The following is a 21,299-nucleotide window of genomic DNA, read 5'->3' as shown; positions in this document are numbered from 1 at the left end:
TCAGTAAAATTTTTGTCTGTCTGTCTGTCTGTCTGTATGTTCTTTATAGAAACAAAAACTACTGGGCAGATTTTAACGAAACTTGGTACAAATATTTTACATACTCCTGGGCAGGTTATAGTATACTTTTCATTACGCTACGATCAATAGGAGCAGAGCAGTGAAGAGAAATGTTGAGAAAACGGGAGAAGTTACTCAATTTTTTAAGCTTCCGTCGCGTGTACAGCCTTAATGGTTAAAGCTACATAGAAATCATGTATCACGGAAATGTTCTCCTTAAAATGATCTATAAAAACACAACAGCATATATATGTCTATCTTTTATGGTTGACTCACAATAACACGTGTAACTCCCGATAGCTTAGCAGTTCGGAGCTTTCTAATTATATTTGTCTACTCTTATGTTTATAACACTCATCACTCATCCCAAATAAGAAAGTTAATATTATTACCTATTCAATAAAAAAGAATCATAAAAATCGGTAAAGAAACACCAAAGTTATATAGGAAATACGCTAAGCCATCGCGCGTGAATACTAATTCATGCTTAAAGGATTATTTTTGTGTAACGGTTACCGCGCTCGAGGCGACTCGCGGTGGGAGGAATAAATAAAGAAGTGCAGCCGCCTTAATGAGTAGGGTAGGGGTATGGTAGGGTAGGGTAGGGGTAGGGTAGGGTAGGGGTAGGGTAGTGGTAGAGTAGGGGTAGGGTTGGGATAGGGTAGGATAGGGGTTCCTAGGGGGGAGGGGGATAGTTAGTTGAAAGTTTACAACGACTTTCACGCGGACGAAGTCGCGGGCGTCCGCTAGTCTCAAATAAATTGAGAAATGTCATCTACCTACTGTATGATATTCCCCAGTAGGCACCGGATGATATTTGTTACTGCCTGTTAATTAGCCTGCTGCCTTCTGGTGGATATCATACAGTTGTTAGATGACATTTCTCAATTGATTTGATGTTTATTTTAATAGACCAAAATAGTGAATAGTGGCCATCTGGACGGAAATTCGGCATAGAGATAAATTACCCTGATCCAAATATTCCCACGGGAATGGGATCTATGCGTCTATGCGGTTAATATATTATGATGTAGGTAACATGTTATGATTAAAAAAATAAATTGTTGCAGTGGCGTACAAGGTAACCTAGGGCACTTGTGCAAATAAAAAAATGGGGCCCCACTGCTATCTAAACTGGTTAGGTTTTATCAAGTAAATATACAAAATATACTTTAAAAATGCTCATATTCATGCACTGCAGGGCAGGTAATAAAAATATTAAACAGTAAGTACCTACCGACATTAATTACAATTAATACTAGAAGTAGTTAATGGGCATTATATCAAAATAGAAAAGGTTAAAGGATTTACTTTAGTTACCATAATTAAAATCGGATTGCAATCTGTCTTATTTATTTTAAGTAGGAGAAATTTTCAGTTTGATCGAGATTTTCTGACAAGGGTACGAAAGCCCTCCTGAGCTTAAGGGCCCAGGACACTGCACAGCCTAGCCCCTGGTTAGCTACGCCACTGAATTGTTGACGTAAAACGTAATCAAAAAGCGGGACAATAAAAATAATCAAAATAACGTAGTTTTTGCATTACTTGCCCCTTTTTGTTAGCTTCTATTTTATGGCGACTCAGTCATCTACGTCCTCTATCGATAAACCAAGTTGTTTTCATTTTCACTGTCCTATTCATAAGTTAAGTATTTATAATTGACCTCGCGAGTTTTTCCGTACCTACTGCACCTAACTAAATAAAAAGTCAAATCGTTTTTTACATAAATCTTAGGTATTTAAAACTGTATAGGGGCGACCCCTTTTTTGTAACACTAAACTACTCTCGTAGATATTGAGTCAAACTTTACCTATACAACTCAATGAAGGTTGCGAATTTACTTACGTTATCAACCCATATACGGCTCACTGCTGAGCTCGAGTCTCCTCTCAGAATGAGAGGGGTTAGGCCAATAGTACCACGCTGGCCCAATGCGGATTGGCAGACTTCACACACGCAGAGAATTAAGACATTCTCTGGTATGCAGGTTTCCTCACGATGTTTTCCTTCACCGTTTGAGACACGTGATATTTAATTTCTTAAATTTACTTATTTACCCCGAAAGGATATAAACCATTAGTTGCTTACACCTATTTACTTATGCGTTGATAACTGATAATTTATTACTTAATGCATCTACGCTAGTCATGTGACTACAATAATGAAGTTAGTTTCGTGACGTAAACCTTGTAAGACAGAAGTCTCGTTATACTTGCTACGACATTTCCATTTCGTTTGTTCAAAGACCCGATGGATTAGGGTCATCAGATTCAAGCTCAATTTCGGAATATGCATAGAGGTTAAAGCCGAAGTAACAGCTAAAAATCCTTTAGCTCGGAATCCTTGATAAAGTTCTAAACACGGTCACAAAATCACGGTCTGCAAAAATCAGCTCGTGTAGATTCCCGTGCTAGAAGGATCATTGGTACCTATAACTACGCTAAAGAGATTATGAAGTTAAAGATAGGTAGGTAACTCATAGACTTTCTGATGTAAATATATTTCTTAGAAATATACTCGGTCTAAGCTTACTTCCTTTGGCGCTACAACCCTTTGTAAGTCTTCGCCTTGGCCATTCAATTCTATTTTACACTTCTCTGTTCTATATTGATAAATTCCCGATTTTTAGTAGGTCTTTTTAATTCCATATTTTTTAGGACCTTATTATTTATGTACTTAGTCTAAAACTTTTCTATGACTTTTATATATTCATGTAATGTTTTTAAATTAAGTGACTTTTGTTAGAGTAACAGAACTACTTTTAAATAAGATACAAAAGTGCGAATATAAATTACATTCATGTGCCAATAATAATTATGTTCTAAAAGCTTTTGTTTGCATACCAATACGAATAATCACAATTGAATCTATTCAAATCTTGTAAGAGCCGTAAAATCTCTATTCTGTGATTGTAATGCTCCATAGAGTCGCCATTCGCCCCGCTAGAGTCGCCATACTTCAAGCCATTACAAAGCCACAATAGCCTATTTATTGTGGCGGGATTATAGCGCGATAAATAACATAATGGCGGTAATTGGTCGTGAAAACGAGACGCGGTCACGGCGCTTGAGGAAAACTGAAACTTGAATAAAATTTGAATTCGAATCAAGTTTATAAATCGGTACGGCCTTGAGAATTTCACTAGAAGTTGGTTAAAAGACTGGTATCATAATGAATCGACCTCCCGTGCTATAATGGTGTATGCTTACTTTGTGTCTAAATTATGTCTAATAAGTTGTGAGTTAAGAACAAATCCTTCTAATTTAATTCTTGTCCCTCAATTATTTTTCCATCGCTACTTGCTCACACCTTCTGTATTCTTTATTTTCTTTTGATAAGTAATTTTGATAGTGTAAGCGCAGTGTTGGTCGACCCCCCACCAGGTGGCCTGACGACATCAAGCGAGTTGCAGGGATTCACTGGATGCAAGTGGCTCAGTATCGTGATGTTTGGAAGTCCCTACAAAAGGCCTATATTCTGCAGTGGACGTCCATCGGCTGATATGATGAGTGTAATTGCCACTGGCACTTTAATGGGATCTCTGCGGCTTCACCAAGGGACTAGCCTTTTGATTTAATTAATTATTTCAACTTTCTTTCACAGTTGGGGTATTTATTTGGACAATCAATAGTAGTCACAAATTAAGCGTAGGTACTGCGTATGCTAATCATACAGACATTTTTCAGTTGTGCGAATAACCCCATCCTTGGATACTCTCACTACCCACTGCGCCACAGCCGTCAAACTTTTGAATGCAATATGACTGCAGGTACTACAGGAATAATGTCGAAGGTAACCCAAAGAAAAGGAAATTCTTACCGCGTGACAATGTTACTCATATTATATACATACCTACTATAAACAACATTCATTACAATAAAAATACGTATAGATTTTTAAACGGTAACCTGACGTGAATCGGCTTGTATAGGCTCTTCACTGCTTTTAGGTACGATAATTTTGATTCTACCACGCAGAGAACTCCGAGCTAAATTCTATCGCTTTCTGAGTAGATCTAGTATGTTAATTATCGTACCTAGGTGTTTAATTTATTCAATTATAGTTGCAGCAATAGTTCACCGCTATCAACTTCCGACAGAGCACGTTTCGCCCGCTAATCGCTCTTCTAGAATCGCACCCGTACGTGGGTTGCGTTCGTCGAGAACTAGATACATGCATACACGCTGCCACACGCTAGAACTACAACATCAACACTAGAACCCGCTGCTAGATACGATTATCTCTGAGCACCTGGCCGTTGGGCAACTGATTGAGCAACCACACCTAACTCATGACCTTATCAGTGGCCTAGCGTGCCTTAAGGGGGCTTGCATCAAAATTAGTTTGGGGGCCCATTGATAGACGAGCGGCAAATCCTGAAAAATTCTTTAGTATTTGCTAAATATACTACACAAGATGTTATACTTTTTTTTGGGTTCCATTGTTAAATAATGTATGAAAGAATTGTTTTTTTTTTCGGAAAACACCAGATTAAGTGCGATTGTGGATTATATTTTACTAATTTCATACGTAAGGGGCCCCTGTAGTTTGGAGGCCCCGTATCATTCATACGGTTGATGGGGCAGTAGCTACGCCCCTGGAACCATATACATAACTAGCGTATGTCGCGTGGTTTCACCAGCGTATAGTTCCCGTTCCAGTTGGAATACAGGGATCAAATAGCTCATGTTGCTTGATGATAATGTAGTTTTCTATTGGTAATCTAATCGGTTTAGTGGAAAACACGTGACATCGTAACAAATGAACAAAATCAATGCGTCTCTATCTTTTCATTCATGTGCATTTTAAGAAATTAAAAATATCACGTGTCTCAAACGGTGTAGGAAATACATAGTGAGGAAACCTACCTACCTGAGAATTTTCTTAATTCTCTAAGTGTGTGAAGTCTGCCAATCCATTCTGAGAAGAGACTCGTGCTCAGAAATGAGCCGAATGTGGTTGTTAATGATGATGATTTTCAGTGGAATACTTATGATTATTGTTTTTTTTATTTATTGTATTTATTACAGTCACATCAATGTTTACTTAAGCAGGTAAGGTAAGTGATCAAGTATTTAGTAATATCTCGCGGATTGTACAAGGCCTAATTGCTGAGATAATCGCAGTGCAAACAGATTTAATTCTATTCTGGTTCAACTGCAGCTATACAATGGGAACTGTTTGTCTTCCGCGCCGGAGATAAACTGTGCTGATAACGACAGTAACGAGTACCTAACTATTTTATTAACTTTAAGTACGAGGTTGGAAAATTATATGAATTTTCCTAGTTTCACAATTTTTAATGCTTAGTGTGGTACAAAATAATGTAATTTTTCATTTAACTATTTGCAGCTTTAACGGAAGGAGTACCAAAATTTAAAAACGTTTCAATAGTGCTTTAAAACTAAGCAAACACTAAACTAAAACACCAACAACTATTAGTATTGAGAGACAAAATGGTTTTTTTTATATCTAACTTACTTTTTAAACATAACATCATCAGACTACCAACTTATACCTACTTATCTATCTATTTCAGTGAAATAAAACCTAAACACGCGGGGAACGCATGGAATTCGGTATATTTGTATATCTAATGGCTGATGCTTTACACAGATATAGATAAACGGGCTAAATTAAAAAAAAATGGTGTTATGGAGTCTGTACTCGTATATGTTATCTAGAAATTATTCGTTAATCGACGGAATACGGGGTATATATAGCCTATAGCCTTCCTCGATAAATGGGCTATCCAACACTGAAAGAATTTTTCAAATAGTTCCTGAGATTAGCGTGTTCAATCAAACAAACAAACTCTTTATCTCAGCTTTATATATTAGTATAGAGTATAGATTAAAAATCTTTAAGTTAACGTATATCATCAATACTCCATACTTTTTTTTATATAAAATTGTAATGTCTGATAGTTATTTACATGCATATTACAAACTAAAACACAATCAAACTTATTAATAACAATTGTCTGTCTGTCAGTTTGTTCAGCCTAATCTCTGGAACGGCTGAACGGATTTAAACAGAACTTTTTTCTGGTAGATAGAGGAGGTTATCGAGCAATATATAAGCTTTTTATCTCGGAGTTATCCATAGTTCCCGCGGGATGTATGAATTTCACGCTAACGAAGTTGCGGGCGCCCGCTAGTCAAGAACAAAGATTTAATTACGTTCGTTCATGTCACTCAACCTACAAACGCGGTCAGAATTTATTTAATTAAAATACAACTTAGTCACGGGCCACGTATAATTTATAATTATAAATTATCGTACTACACATTTTATTCGCAAAAAGTGAACGTGACTACGCAGAAAAAATATAAGTAGGTATACCTAGTTACGATGGTGAGTAATTAAGTAGGTAATTATAAATATTATAACTTACTTTTAATAATTATAAGCCATTGTTTACTAGCGTTTGCCCCCAGTTTACTGTATAATTCAAAAGCTTTACAAAATCGTAAATTATATTGTGGCATGTCCTATGGGGGTTTTCTAAAAATTCTTAGTGCAATTTGTAAGTCTGGAGTTAATTACAACCCTGTACCTCGTAGAGCACGTTATGGTGTTCGGTCTTAATCATTAGCATCTAAGTAAGTGATCGTCGATCGCCATAATCAAACTATTACTCTAACCAGCCCCTATCTATCTATCTACGATTGCAAACGCTTCGAAAACTAGAAAAATGTATGGGAATTACAGATCTTGATCACGTGACCTATCGATAGCAAATGTCATTCCCACACATTTTTCTAGTTTTCGAAGCGTTTGCGATCGTAGAAAGAGAATCGCCGTACTACTTGGCTAGAGGGGCTAGACATGTAGAGGGCCGTTAAAATATACTACTTACTTCATAATAATTATTTCGTCATCAACCCATATTCGGCTCACTGCTGAGCTCGAGTCTCCTCTCAGAATGAGAGGGGTTAGGCCAATAGTCCACCACGCTGGCCCAATGCGGATTGGCAGACTTCACACACGCAGAGAATTAAGATAATTCTCTGGTATGCAGGTTTCCTCACGATGATTTCCTTCACCGTTTGAGACACGTGATATTTAATTTCTTAAAATGCACACAACTGAAAAGTTGGAGGTGCATGCCCCGGACCGGATTCGAACCCACACCCTCCGGAATCGGAGGCAGAGGTATTTAGACACGGACAAAGTCGCGGCCGTCTGTTAGTTAATATAATAGTCACAATATCATAATCAAAAATCAATAATTTTCAAGATGGACTATTAGCAAAGACAGCCTTCACCGGTTCAGAAGTTAGGATGTCGTAAAGTGAACAGGAAAGCCAAAAAGTGATTTGCGAGTGTTCAAGGCTGTGGATTATGTGAAGAGCTGATATATGTTCAGATCTGTTCCGGCTTGCTGTCCCCGGGTTGACCCTCGCGGGCGCGTGCCATTTCACCTTGCCTTGTTCTGATAATGTTTACGTACCTACCACGGAACAAAGAATGATCCAGAATGAGTCTTTACAAGCAGCGTGATGAAGCTGGTGAAACTCATAAAAAAACAAACGTCACGCGAGGTCACACGCCTGCTTGACATCCGCATAAATAATGTTTTTTCATAATTTGTATTTCAAAATTTAACACTAACAACAAATACGTAAATTATCCTAATAATAATGAACATAATAACTAATAAGCCATTTTTCTTAAATAATATTGAATAGTAGACAATGCGACGCTTTGTGTCGTACTGACTCGAGAATGTATTCGTTTATAAATTTCGAATTTGGAACGGTTACGACACCGTCGCATCGTGTTCCGTGCGCTCTATCTGCCTATTATTCTTTAATCTGTGGTACCTACCTACATATTTTGTCGCTCGTCGCCGTAGACAAGGAACTGATTTGCATTCTAAGAATTCGGATGTAAATTGTGGGGTCATGTGCTTCAATTGCTCGATTGGCGCGTTTGTCCAAACGTTACTATTCTTGTTATTAGAACATGTTAGCATTTTCTTCCTTTAGAGAAAGGCCCACTGGCCAATACAACATCAGTCCAGGGAACCTAGCTGTACCCCCGTATAAAAGTATACGGAGACGATAAAATGATGTATAAGTAAGGATCTAGTTAAATCGTCATCAATCCATATTCGGCTCACTGCTGAGCTCGAGTCTCCTCTCAGAATGAGAGGGGTTAGGCCAATAGTCCACCGCGCTAGACCAATGCGGATAGGCAGACTTCACACACGCAGAGAATTAAGATAATTCTCTGGTATGCAGGTTTCCTCACGATGTTTTCCTTCACAGATTGAGACACGTGATATTTAATTTTTTAAAATGCACACAACTGAAAAGTTGGAGGTGCATGCCCCGGACCGGATTCGAACCCACACCCACTGGGCTATCACAGCTCTCAGCTCTAGTTAAATAATTGGTCTAATAAAAGTATGTTTCTTAAAGAAAAAACCATTTTATATCACTTTTGCTCAAAAGTGCGCTGGTGTACGAAAGAGACGAAGTAACATTTGAAGCTGTACATACCAATAACAGTCTTCATAAAATTAAATATGAATCTATGCGCTAAAATGCGCTAATTTCAGGAACTACTGGTCAGATTTGTAAATTTTTTTCAGTTAGGCTATAAGCTATATTATCCCCGTATTACTGCGGGAACGGAAACCACGCGGGTGAACGCTGGGCCGTTACAGACTTTTAGGCATCAGTTAAGAAAGAGTTATCCCAAACGGTATTTTTCAGACAGCTTTTATCATAAACAATTTAGGCGCAGGATGGTGTTATGTAAGGTCATCGTGACGCATGCACTGCGTGACCGTCACCCCGAACCGACTTGTTCATTTACCTAAAGGAAAAGTCTTATTACTAATAACGTTTTCTTTATAATAACAACGAGCAAAAAATACAATAAATTGTTAAGATTGGAAAAAAATCCACCGTCACACTATTCAAGTTTAGAGCGGCCGGTTTGATTCGATTTGACGTCAGATATCAGTGACTGAGTACCTACTTAAATACCTACTCGATATGAGGACCGTAGATGCCTGAGCGAGTCAGGCATCTATTGGAGACGTTAATGGGAGATAATTGCCAGTTATACTGTCTGCTTCCCATAAGCATGTCGCCGTAGAGATTTAATAACGCTATAGACTGTTTTGAATAATATCAGCTATTTTATTTTTGGAGTTTATTGGAGTTTATTCCATAAGAATTGATTTTTCATAATCCCTGGTATGAAAAAATATGGGCAGTAAAATTCAATGAACGAATGACAGCGTTACGTTTTTGTGCGCAACCTATTCTGCGCACCTTTCACTTTTCAGGCGTAAGTATTGAGACGTACATAGTGTATGCTGCGGGGCGACGTACACCTATTTAGACAGTCGATCTGAAAGAATAAACGCCGATCGTGCATCGCTGTCACACACTTTTTATAAGAATAACCAATGCCAAAAGACCGACGACATCAAGCGGGTTGCAGGGAGCCGCTGGATGGTGGCGGCTCGAGACAGTTTTGTTTCGAAGTCCAGCATTGGACGTCAGCTGCTATTGATGAGGAGTGGCCACGGCTTTGTCCAACGGGCGGGTATCGATGCTAAGACTCTTTGACCGTTTGCAGTCCAACCTTTTTACCGTAAGGTTTAGCCCATATGAGTATTTATCTACAAAATTTTGTACCTATAGGTAAAATAGATTAGTATAATCAGACTTTGTCTAATTTATAGTTCGTTTCATATACATACACCTATTTAATATTAAATATTCTTATATACTTATTAAATATTAAGTAGGTATAGTTTTTTAGATTGGTGTTTAAATATTATAACAAAAAAGTTAACGGCTTTGGTAGTAGGTAAGGCACTACTTACGTACGTGCGGTTGGCATGACCAAGATATGTAAATATACAAGTAGGTATACTATGTGCTTCGTATCTATACAAATATTATAAAGCTGAAGAGTTTGTTTGTTTGCATGAACGCGCTAATCTCAGCAACTACTACTCTGAAAAATTCTTTCAGTGTTAGATAACCCATTTATCGAAGAAGGCTTTAGGCTATAAGTTTATTATGTCATCATCATCAACCCATATTCGGCTCAATGCTGAGCTTGGGCCTCCTCTCAGAATGAGAGGGGTTAGGCCAATAATAACGATGGCCCAATGCGGATTGGCAGACTTCACACACGCAGAGAATTAAGAAAAATTTCTGGTACGCAGGTAATGTAGGTTTCCTCACGAAGTTTTCCTTCACCGTTTGTGACACGTGATATTTATTTTCTTAAAATGCACACAACTGAAAAGTTGGAGGTGCATGCCCCGGACCGTATTCGAACCCACTCCCTCCGGAATCGGAGGCAGGTCATATCCACTGGGCTATCACGGCTCTGAGTATATTATGTATTATCCCCGTATTCCTATTGGAAAAGGAACCACGCGGCGTCAGCTAATAAGTATGATAAAGAGAATAAAGAATGACGTTGAAAAAAAAATATTATTAAATTATCACCAGTACCTGTGGATACTAAGTAGCTAACGGTATTTTGATAATAACGGTCTTACGGGAGACGTATGACACCGAAACCAGAAACTGTGTCACTCTAAATCATAAACCGTCTTCCGGGACTAATCCCGGTTAATTTCTCGATTCGATTCTATTCTTCTATAAGAACTTTTATAGCAAAAAATACAATAAATTGGTAAAGAACGATATTGAACTTCGTGTGATTTATAATACATGCTACTTAGCGTGCAAAAGGCTTTGCACGTAGCACTTTGCAAGTAGCGTGCAAACTTTTAAATCTTTTAAATCTTTTAAATCGTGCAAAAGGCTCGACTAGGCTAGGTAGGTACTGCACTGCAAAGACTTTTCAATTTTGTACAAAATGGAAAGTCGAAGATAAGCGCTATTGTACTATTTTATAACACGTCAGTGTGCGTCTCGAATTCGTCTCTTATCATTCTTAGCAAGAGATAGACAGAAATGCCACTGTGAAATAAAAGTGGCGTGTCTGGCGCGTGGCGTGACTTGAGGAATGGCGTGCGTGGCAAATGGCTACGAGACTGACGTCATACCTGTCTGTAGGACGTGGGCGGACAGCTTTTGAATAGTTCTTTGTACTCGCTTGTGTACGCTCCGTCGTGAAGCTTCGCTTAGCATCCGTCGTCGGCCGCCCGCTGACTATAACAATAGTGAATGGATGTCATTTACGAGTTCGTGGAATATTCACAGAAATCCTATTTTTAAAAGTATTGATTTTGAGATAAAACAATAAATAGGTTGTATTATAACTTAACCTCGTACTCTATAGAGTTTTTTGTGATGTGAAGTTTTACCGCCAAAGCATTTAAAATAATAATGAACCTAGTTTTTTTTTTGCATTAAAATAGTTAGTTGGGGCATCTACCTGTTCTGGCTTATTTATTTACATAAACTAATGCTGCTCTCGGAGTGCATGAAATTGACACTAGTTAATCGAAAACTGCATTTGAACCTACACCCTCCGGAATCGAAGGCAGTGGTTATCGAAATCGAATATCACGGCTCTGATTTCGGCTTTGATTCCGGAGGGTGTAAATTCGAATTCGGTTCGGGTCAACCTCCAACTTTTCAGTTATAAGTATTTTAAGAAATTAAATATCACGTGTCTCAAACGGTGAAGGACAAACATCATGAGAAAACCTGCATACCTGAGAATTTTCTTAATTCTCTGCGTGCATGAAGACTGCCAATACGCATTGGACCAGCGTGGTGGATTAATTTTCCTAATCCCTCTCATTCTGAGAGGAGACTCAAGCCGAATATGGGCTGATAATGATGATCGAAAACCTCACAGAATCCACGACGAAGCGAGCGAAATGTCTGCGGTACCTGAGTGTTCAAAATGAATAATACATGATGAATTGATTCGCTCTGGACACATAATATGTCGGAAAATCTTATACTTACGTCATTTTGCGGCGTAATTATAGACGTACCAATAATATAACTTTAGTACCTAACATAAAATTTAAAAATTTTGAAAAACCCCGAAGGTCATGAAATTATTAATTACACTCAAGTCAAGTCATCAATATTCTCTCCAGTTCACTTTCATTTGATCCTACTCGAGTATATTTGCCGACATTCGAAAAATCTTCCTCATTTTAACCCTCAGAACTTTTAAATGGCTCAACCAATTTCCATCAAACATGTCTAAAAATACTCGCACATAAATCGCCCTTCATACAAAACATATTAAATTGAAATCGCTTCATCCGTTCGCGAGCTATGGTGCAACAGACATACTGATAGACAGACAGACACGTCAAACTTATAAAGGTCGCCATTGACGGTCAATTATTCTCACGTTTCTAAAAAGCAAACGGCAGTACCACGCGGCATACTATACAAGTCATGTACGCAGTGACCAACATACAATAAATAGTCGTGGGTGCTACAGAAACGTGAGAATAATTGACCGTTTGTGGCTAGCATAAGCGCCCCTCTTTTTGCGGGAGGGGGGGGGGGGGGGGTCATGGTTTTTAATAATTTAATTAATTATTACGTTTAATAATTGCCTGCTTCGAGGTGGTATGTTTTTTGTGCAAAATAATAATTGGTGATAATTGATAACTCAGTCATATAAATGCTAATTAATTAATGAACAATGTGACAAGGACGAGGATAACATCTGTCAATTTTTGAATTTGGAATTCGTTTAAATTATTAGGGGCATTTCCATATGCCGAAACGGAATTAGCCTGTGCAGTTAAGTCTTTGGCCGCCAGCAGTTAATTTAAGCAAACTCTAAGCTTTAAAGTTTGGAGCATCGCAGTAAGGTAACCTGGATTGTTTACAAAGCCTGTTTCAAGGTATATTTCGGAATAGTGGACGCCCGCGACTTCATCCGCGTGGAAAACAATGTAAGCTTTAAAGCCCTATTTCACCACTTTAGGGGTTGAATTAAAAAAAAATTATGAAAAAATTTATAAAACTGTAACTCTAAAAATGAAGGACTTTCCATACAAATTTTCAACCCTTTTTCATTTTATTTTCGCAATAAAAAGTATCTTATAACTTTCTGCGTATTATGCTCTTAAACCGTGCCAAGTTTCATTTGAATTCATTTAGTAGTTTCAGCGTAATGCCCGAAAAACAAAAAAAAAACATTAAAAAATACATAATACATAAACATATTATGTAAGTAAGCACAAAATTGTACATGTGTGCGCACAGTGGAGTAGCTAAATTCGCACCACTTTCTATTTCTAGGCACGTAAAATATCTAATAGTAGAAAAAGTTCGCCTTTTCATACAAAAACAACATTCCTAGTTCTGTCACAAGCTGCCGGTATGTCACACGTTCCAGAAACAGTCTTTGTTCGCGACGGTATCCGATTGTTTATGTTTACTTTTATAACAATGTTCCTAATGTAATGTGTTATTTCCGAGGATGTCAGCAATACTTCAGCCGGCTGCAACAAAGCGAATGCGTCATACTTGCAACATTGGAGTTTCGAGATTGAGTCCGTTACTGACGTAATGTCAGCTATCAGATGTAATTAGATCACTTAACATTGTCAACCTTAGTGGAGTGTAAGCCTGAGACGAACAAACTACCTTATTTTTGGAAGGCTGGACGTTTGAAATTTGGAATGGTAATAGATTTTACTCTAGATTATTCACATAGGCTACTTTTCCATGGTACTCACGGGATTTGTGGACTAAATTCCACGCGGAAGAAGTCGCGGGCGTCTGCTAGTTAGTATAAAATAAATATATCACTTACCACTGTCAGTCTTAGTGACGCAGTTACAGTACCATAAATAATTAAGTACTTTGTCTTAATATGCTTGAATAGCTACCTTGTTGATCCAGTGGCTAGCTTGGTAGCTTGTGAGACTTCAAATTCAAATTCAAAATTCGTTTATTTCAAGTAGGCTCAGTTTACAAGCACTTTTGATACGTCACTTTTAAACTAATTATTATTTGACATGTTTGATGATAATAAAAATGTAATTATTCCTTTCCTCATTATTAAATTAGTATTAATAAGGATTCCAATTACTATACTAATTAATTAATGAAATATAAATGTCTCCGTAGTTATGAAGGTGTCATTGTTGATAATAATAATTATTTAGCAATAATGTCGAGTTTGCAAGATGGCGCGTTGAGTAACGGTGGCGAGGAAGAAGGAAAACTTGCCTTGTCGTGATCTCATCTTATTTGGTCACGAGACACTACACTGGGTCAGTTGAAACATATTCAACGATATATTATATACCTCGATGCATTATTTAGGGATGATTGGTACAGAACTTGTATAAAAATAATATTACCCTACCGGCTACCACATAATTCCACTATAGATCTCCCTGTATTTTTCGAAATTTAAACTGTGTTAGATTGAAATTATCCAACACACAATATCTATTGCCACGGCAACACACAGCCTTGATGGGGGTAGTTTATTTTTTGTTTTTTATTATATTACAAGTTATCTCGTAACTGCGATTTCACTAGATGTTAAGTGATGCTGCTGTCTAAAATGGAAACGGTTTACTATATCTGCCATTTTTTAATCACCCGTTGCAGTGCTCAGACATCCTCCACTATAGAGGGGATTTGGTGCTTCTACGAGTAGACCCAACACGCTGTTACAATGCAGGCTGGCGTGCTTAAGGTAATAATGTTTGACATTATGCAATTTCACATGCAGGCAAGTCATCTCCTCCCAAATGATAAATCCGGGCAAAAGAAAATGACCGGAGGAGCAATATCCCCCATATTGCTCCTCCGGTCATTTTCTTCCAGCCCCTTTCGGGGCTGAGGCCGAAAGAGGCTAGACTGGCTGGTCTATTGTCCGCGCATGCGATCAGGCCAATCTCTATCAGCATAATATATCTAACAGCATATTATACTTCTTTTCCCGACATAACACACGTCAACACGTCACCCGGACGTGGGTTAAGTCACGGGGGCGCCCGGATTGATGCACTCAGGTCAAAACACCCTTCTAAAACGGCCTTCTAAGCCGAGGTTCGAGTCTCATAAGAGTCGCCATTAGAGTCGTTCCGTCTATCTCTTCTGCTTCTACCTTCGGATCCTACCAAGAGATGATTTGCGCTCGCTCTAACCTAAAGAGACTTACACAATTGTGAGACCTTATTTCTTATCTAAAAGTCTAAAACTACTAGATCAACGAGGCGGAATATACCTAAACATGCATCACAATAGATAGAGTAGTGTTATCTAGTAAATTATCTAGTCTAATTATGATGTAGGCTATTGTTATCTAACACTAATGTGTCGATCTGCGATTTTCCGAACGAACGTATCTCACGTTTGAACAGAAAACGTCGTGCGAGTTCGCATGCTCTAGCACTGCTTATCATGAATCTCTCTGCCCCGTATGTGTGTCTAGCAGAAGGCGATAAATCCAATAACTTGTAATTACGTTATTTGTAAAATCTGACAGTTTGTCCGACCATGGCCATTGGCGTATCTAGGATTAATTCCTGGTGGGCCTGGCACCCGACATGACAAGAGTCAAGTCAAGTAATCATTATTTAAAATATTTTTTTTATATTTTTCATTCCACGTGGGCATGATTTGTAAAGTTATTAGCATAAGTTAGCTTAAGTTCATTATTGTATTCTTTCTCAATAAAAAAAAGATTTTTTTTGTAAAACTATCAGAATTTTGGAGTCCTTAATAGAAATCAAATCGACTGCAATTCAAATCGATCAAATCCTAGAGTGGGCACAGGACCGTTCTAGGGTGGGCCATCATGGCCCATCCCCCCCCCCCCCCCAGGGCTCTACTAGGAGATAAGTAAGTGCCCACCTACAGTGGGCAACTGGAGTTTGAATCATAGTGGTTACTAGCTGACGGCAGCGACTTCGTTCACGTTTAGTTTTTCACGAATCCCGCGGGAACCATGGATTTTTCCGGAGATATGTATATACGTATGTAGCTCTATAGCCTGTCTTTCAGTGAAAATTCCATTAAAATCCTTTCAGCAAAAAACACAGTTAAGTAATGAGAAATTACAGACACTTAAATTTTATTTATATAGGTAGGTACCTATTAATGATAATTACTTAATTTTAAGTAATAAATTTTAATTATGTAGTTACCACCCCGATCGACCGTATTATTATCATCAAAATGGGCTAATGATGATGATAAGTAAGTAGAGTGCGTGCAAGATAACTGCACGCGACTGGTGGCGCTCTTGATGTCAGCTTTACTACGAGCCGCTTAGAGATAGATAGAGATAGAGGACGAGATGACGGCCTTTGATTAGTTCTTGATTTTGGCCACGCGCAGTTTGTCCGACCATTGCCATTTCAAACTTATCGCTCACTCTACAATATTTTTAGTTTTTACGCCGTGCGAATTCAGGAGGACAAGATCACAAGACAAGAACACAGTAGATACAAGAACTAATCAAGGCGGCCTTTGATTACTTCTTGATTTAGGCCACGCGCAAACTTATCGCGCACTCTATAATATTTTTAGTTTTTACGCCGCGCGAATTCAGGGTGGGCCACTTTAAGATACTTATAATAATTCTAAAACAACAGTAAGGAAAACATTCGCATGCCTATCAGTGATGTTTTTTACGCAAACAAATGACTGTGAATGTGTGATCAAGTAATGTTGGAGCACATGTCCCGCTTGCTAGTGACAACATTATCTCGACCAAATATTGCGCACTTCGGCATCTGTTGTACGAATATTAGTCATTATTTTTTTACAGTTCCCCTGTTTTTTTATACAAATGATTTACAGCAAACAATTATTATACTCTTGTATTATTATTGCATAAATTATACCACTAGCGGATGCCTGCGACTCCGAGTAGTTAGAACTTTTGTTTTCACAACTCTTGCTCAAAAACACCGTCATAATACTCCACAGCGGGGCTAAACAAGCATTTCAGCCTCTAGGGCCTAAAGTAATTTTGTTTTTTTAACTTTTATCTGTTACGAGTCCTGGCCTACTATAAAACGAAAAAGGTTCAATTCGTAAATAGTTTAATCATACTAAAATAATGACATCTATAAAACGAAGGAGGTTTTATTCGTAAATAGAATCATCATAGGTGGGTACGAGTACATAATGTAAGGCCCTGACTGTTTGATAAAAATTTTAAATTAGAACGAAATGCAGCGTTCTTTTCTGTGGAATACGTATTTTTTTATTTTATTTTATTGAGTTACGAGCTGCGTCTGCAAAAGAATCTTAACATTGAATACTGTACTGAATTATTTTATTTTTACCGTATTCGTAGTGAAAAGTTTTGTGTAACACGCGGGGCTAAGCCCATTATAAACTCGGTTTCTAATTATCGGGCCTCGCCTCACGGCTCGTGCCCTAAAAATACCTCGTATACATATAAAAGGTCTTATTAGCCCCTTGCATAACAATTTGTTATTTTACAAATTCGTCATAACTCGTTCCCGGATTAAAAAGCACCAGTGAAGCCGTGAAAATCTAAATGATAAACTTGTGACTCTGTGGTGTGTCAGTATAGCCAATGAAAAACAAAGAGTTTTTCATTGAGAAACCTTGAAGTAAAGTTATAATCGCGTAGTATTACGTTACGTATTCCAGCGATAATTTAGTATACGAATAAGCTGATTATACCTAGTATTTTGAATATTGAAGTTTATTTAAGTAAATCCATGTATAATTCTAATTAAAAATCCAAAAAATTAATCTCATTATACTAATATTTATTTCATTACTTATAACCAACTTTATAACCAGAGTAACCTGAGCAATTAAGGCTTTATTATACAAAGATTGGACAAGTCAAAGATCGCTTTCACGTAGACAACATAGACTAATTTATGAAACAACAAAAGCTTTAGTTTTAAGCCTAGTTCGGAGTTCTTTAGTATTTTAGTCGAGTACGAACAATTTTATTTACCGCCGAAAAAAAAAGTAGTCCGAACTAGGCCTTACTGTAAAAAAATCATGATTTTCGTTAATAATGAAAAGTTTCTTGAAACAACTATAGTCCACAACTTTAGGCTTTTTACACAACAATATCACTGCTCAAAAAGGTTCTTTTAGGCGACACTTTTCGTTTCGATTCACATACATTTTATTTTTAATAATAAGCTTTACGGCTCTGGGTTCTAGCCCTTTTGAGCCCGGATTCACATACAATTAATTAATTATCTTGGACTAATTATAGAAGGACCTGCCTCGCAAGACGTTACCTCTCTGTCAATCAATCAACGATCTAACGCGTGTATACTTATATCGTATCGATGTTTCATTGTTGTAATCGTTTTCGTCGACTGAAAAAACTCCCTAATCATTCCGGTTTGTGTAGTAAGTAGTTCAATGGCATGAAAAATGGTCAACAACTTCTAATTCACTAAAAGATGACGTGACGTTCGATTTCAGTTTCACCTGATGGTAAGCGATGATGCAATCTAAGATTTTTTTTTTATTGTTTACAAGTTAGCCCTTGACTACAATCTCACCTGATGGTAAGTGATGATGTAGTCTTAGATGGAAGCGGGCTAACTTGTAAGGAGGAGGATGAAAATCCACACCCCTTTCGGTTACGGCATCGTACCGGAACGCTAAATCGCTCGGCGGTACGTCTTTGCCGGTAGGGTGGTAACTAGCCACGGCCGAAGCCTTCCACCAGCCAGACCTGGTCCAATTAAGAAAACCTCAATCAGCCCAGTCAGGAATCCAACCACCATCCATACCACTGCGCCACGGAGGTCATCAAAAACATAATTATAATAAATAATATTTTTGTAATAAAAACAAGCATATCTAAAAGAAAAATAGATACTATTCTTCTAACGAACGAACAAACAGCAAAACATCGATCCATTAATTTAATATTCTGTGTACAGATTATATTATTCTTGTTAAATATTTTATTATTTATTTTTGTTAAATATTATCGATGACTGAGTTTACCTCGTACCCTTCAAAAAACGACAGACAATTTTGTTGCTGCATTTGGGTGCGATCCATTTCCATTTCTAATTCCTCTATGTTAAATATATAGAGTTTGCACAAAAACAATACAAACGACATAAAAAGAACCCAAGCAGACATGAGTCACAAACCATTATGAAAAATAAAGATATTGAGTTTTATGGGTATTAAATGTGCATTTATAAAATTAAATTATAACTTTAATTATTTTATAAATGTCGTATTTTCATATCAAAAGAAGAAAGAAGTTGTAATTAAAACGATGATTTCTTTTATTTTAATGTGAATTTAACCTTTCATTTATTGCAGAATTACCATATACTATGATAATTTTTTTGATTTTGTATTAATAAGTGAAAGAAGATTTGACATTTGACAGTTCACACTTCACAGCACAGAACACTACTTTATTTGCTGTCTATGACTAATACTCCTACTTATATATCAGTATTCGTTAATGATTCGTTAACTAAATCCAGTCTGTCGTGCGTATTTTCTTCCCTTGTAATTTTTGTTATTTCGTTTTGTTCTCGTTTCGTTGTTATTGTTAATTATAGTTTATTTGTTGTTTGTTTACTGTTTTTACCCGACTGCAAGAAGGGTTATGTTTTTCGCGCGTATCTTGTATGTATGTATGTAATATTCTTTATTACCTCATATCTTCCAAACCGTTGAACGGATTTACGTAATTCAGATAACGTTAAATTTGTTTTAATAAACCAAGTGTTCTTAGATAGGTGAAATTAGAAAAAAAAAACCAACAAGACGACTGTGAGACGCTATAGAATCGGGGTGAAGTTTTTTTTTGTGAATATTGCAACATGCGAATCAAATTCAAGGGATTTTTGTGAGAATTTCAAAATAGTATATCATGGCCATGTTAAAAAAACTACAATTAGGAAAACGTTATTTATTAATTCTAATATTAATTAAGTATATACATAATACGCGAGGCGGACGACTATAAGGTGCGAGGTTTATGAAGTGTAGTTATAAAACACCTAAAATAGACTAAAAGAAATATATTGATTATAAAAATCGGACAAGTGCGAGTCGGATTCGGCCACCGAGGGTTGCGTAGATTTTTTGAATATTTACTTAATTTCGGTTGGACTTAGGTATACATTATCGTACTTTGTAACAAACGTAACCAATAAATCCGAAATTCACCATCTATCGTAACTAAAAAGTGTGAAATAAATAAATTAATTAAACAAATATAAAAATCCGGCATAAATGATATAAAAATTGATCAAACTAAAGTCGGGACCTAATAAAAAATGTAGACGAAATTCTATTCAATATAATAGGTCCCGACTGTTTTCTACACTTCTGGACTGAGCTTTTTTTTCTTTTCAGTTTTTTTATCATTTATGCAGTCGGGTTTTTTATCAGTTTAATTAATTAATTTTATTTAGTTTAGTACGAAAATTAGTGAACCGGAGCCTGGTACTAGCCGGAGCAGTTATTCCGCGTTGCTATTGTTTCCGTCACCAAAAAAGAAACGTACGAATCAATCACCCTTATCGTCCTCCGAGAAAACCGTTTTGATTAATGTGTTTAAATATGTCGAGGAAACCTTATGCTTGCTTCTACATAATAAAGAAACAAAACTATAAGAGTTCTTTATTGCCTACGGAACCCTTAATATAAGTGAAGCATTATCTGTTTGATAAATAACAGGATATATTATATAGGAATATAGAATTAAAAAAATATTTGTTTACCACAGGAAGTTTTATTTCATGATAATATTCGTAAAAAATGATAAAATGTTGAGCACCCCTGAGTCAGCTGTTTTTGTTTGTTTACATAGTTTAAAATACCTACTCAATCTGACTATAGTAAACCTTGATTTTCGTGCTATAATCCCTTGTGACTGTTTATTGCCCAAACTAATACGAGTAAATACGTGTCTGCGGTCGATCACATACCTACTATTGAATTGGTAGGCGCAATAAGCAATTGATTAGGTACTAGCTATGACGTCACGCGCGCCGTACACACACACAAGTTTACTGTACGAAACTACAGTGTGCTACAGTGTAGTACGAACACCTTATATAGTATGCGCGTTATCATCTGAGTCGTCCGGTCATAAAAGTCAAAAAAGATAGGAATGTGCAGCGCGCCTACCTGCGCACCCTAATTATCGATAAACGGCTACCTGCGCACGTGCTAATGATGAGTCAATAATGATTTGGACGATTCTGATTGGTCGGTTTCTAATGTAATTGCATTGCGTATTTTTTTTGCTATAAATGTGTTTACTGCAATTAAATAAATACATTC

The sequence above is a fragment of the Bicyclus anynana genome, chromosome 11 (assembly GCF_947172395.1).
Source record: "Bicyclus anynana chromosome 11, ilBicAnyn1.1, whole genome shotgun sequence".
Taxonomy (NCBI): domain Eukaryota; kingdom Metazoa; phylum Arthropoda; class Insecta; order Lepidoptera; family Nymphalidae; genus Bicyclus; species Bicyclus anynana.
This window is presented reverse-complemented; position numbering follows the sequence as displayed.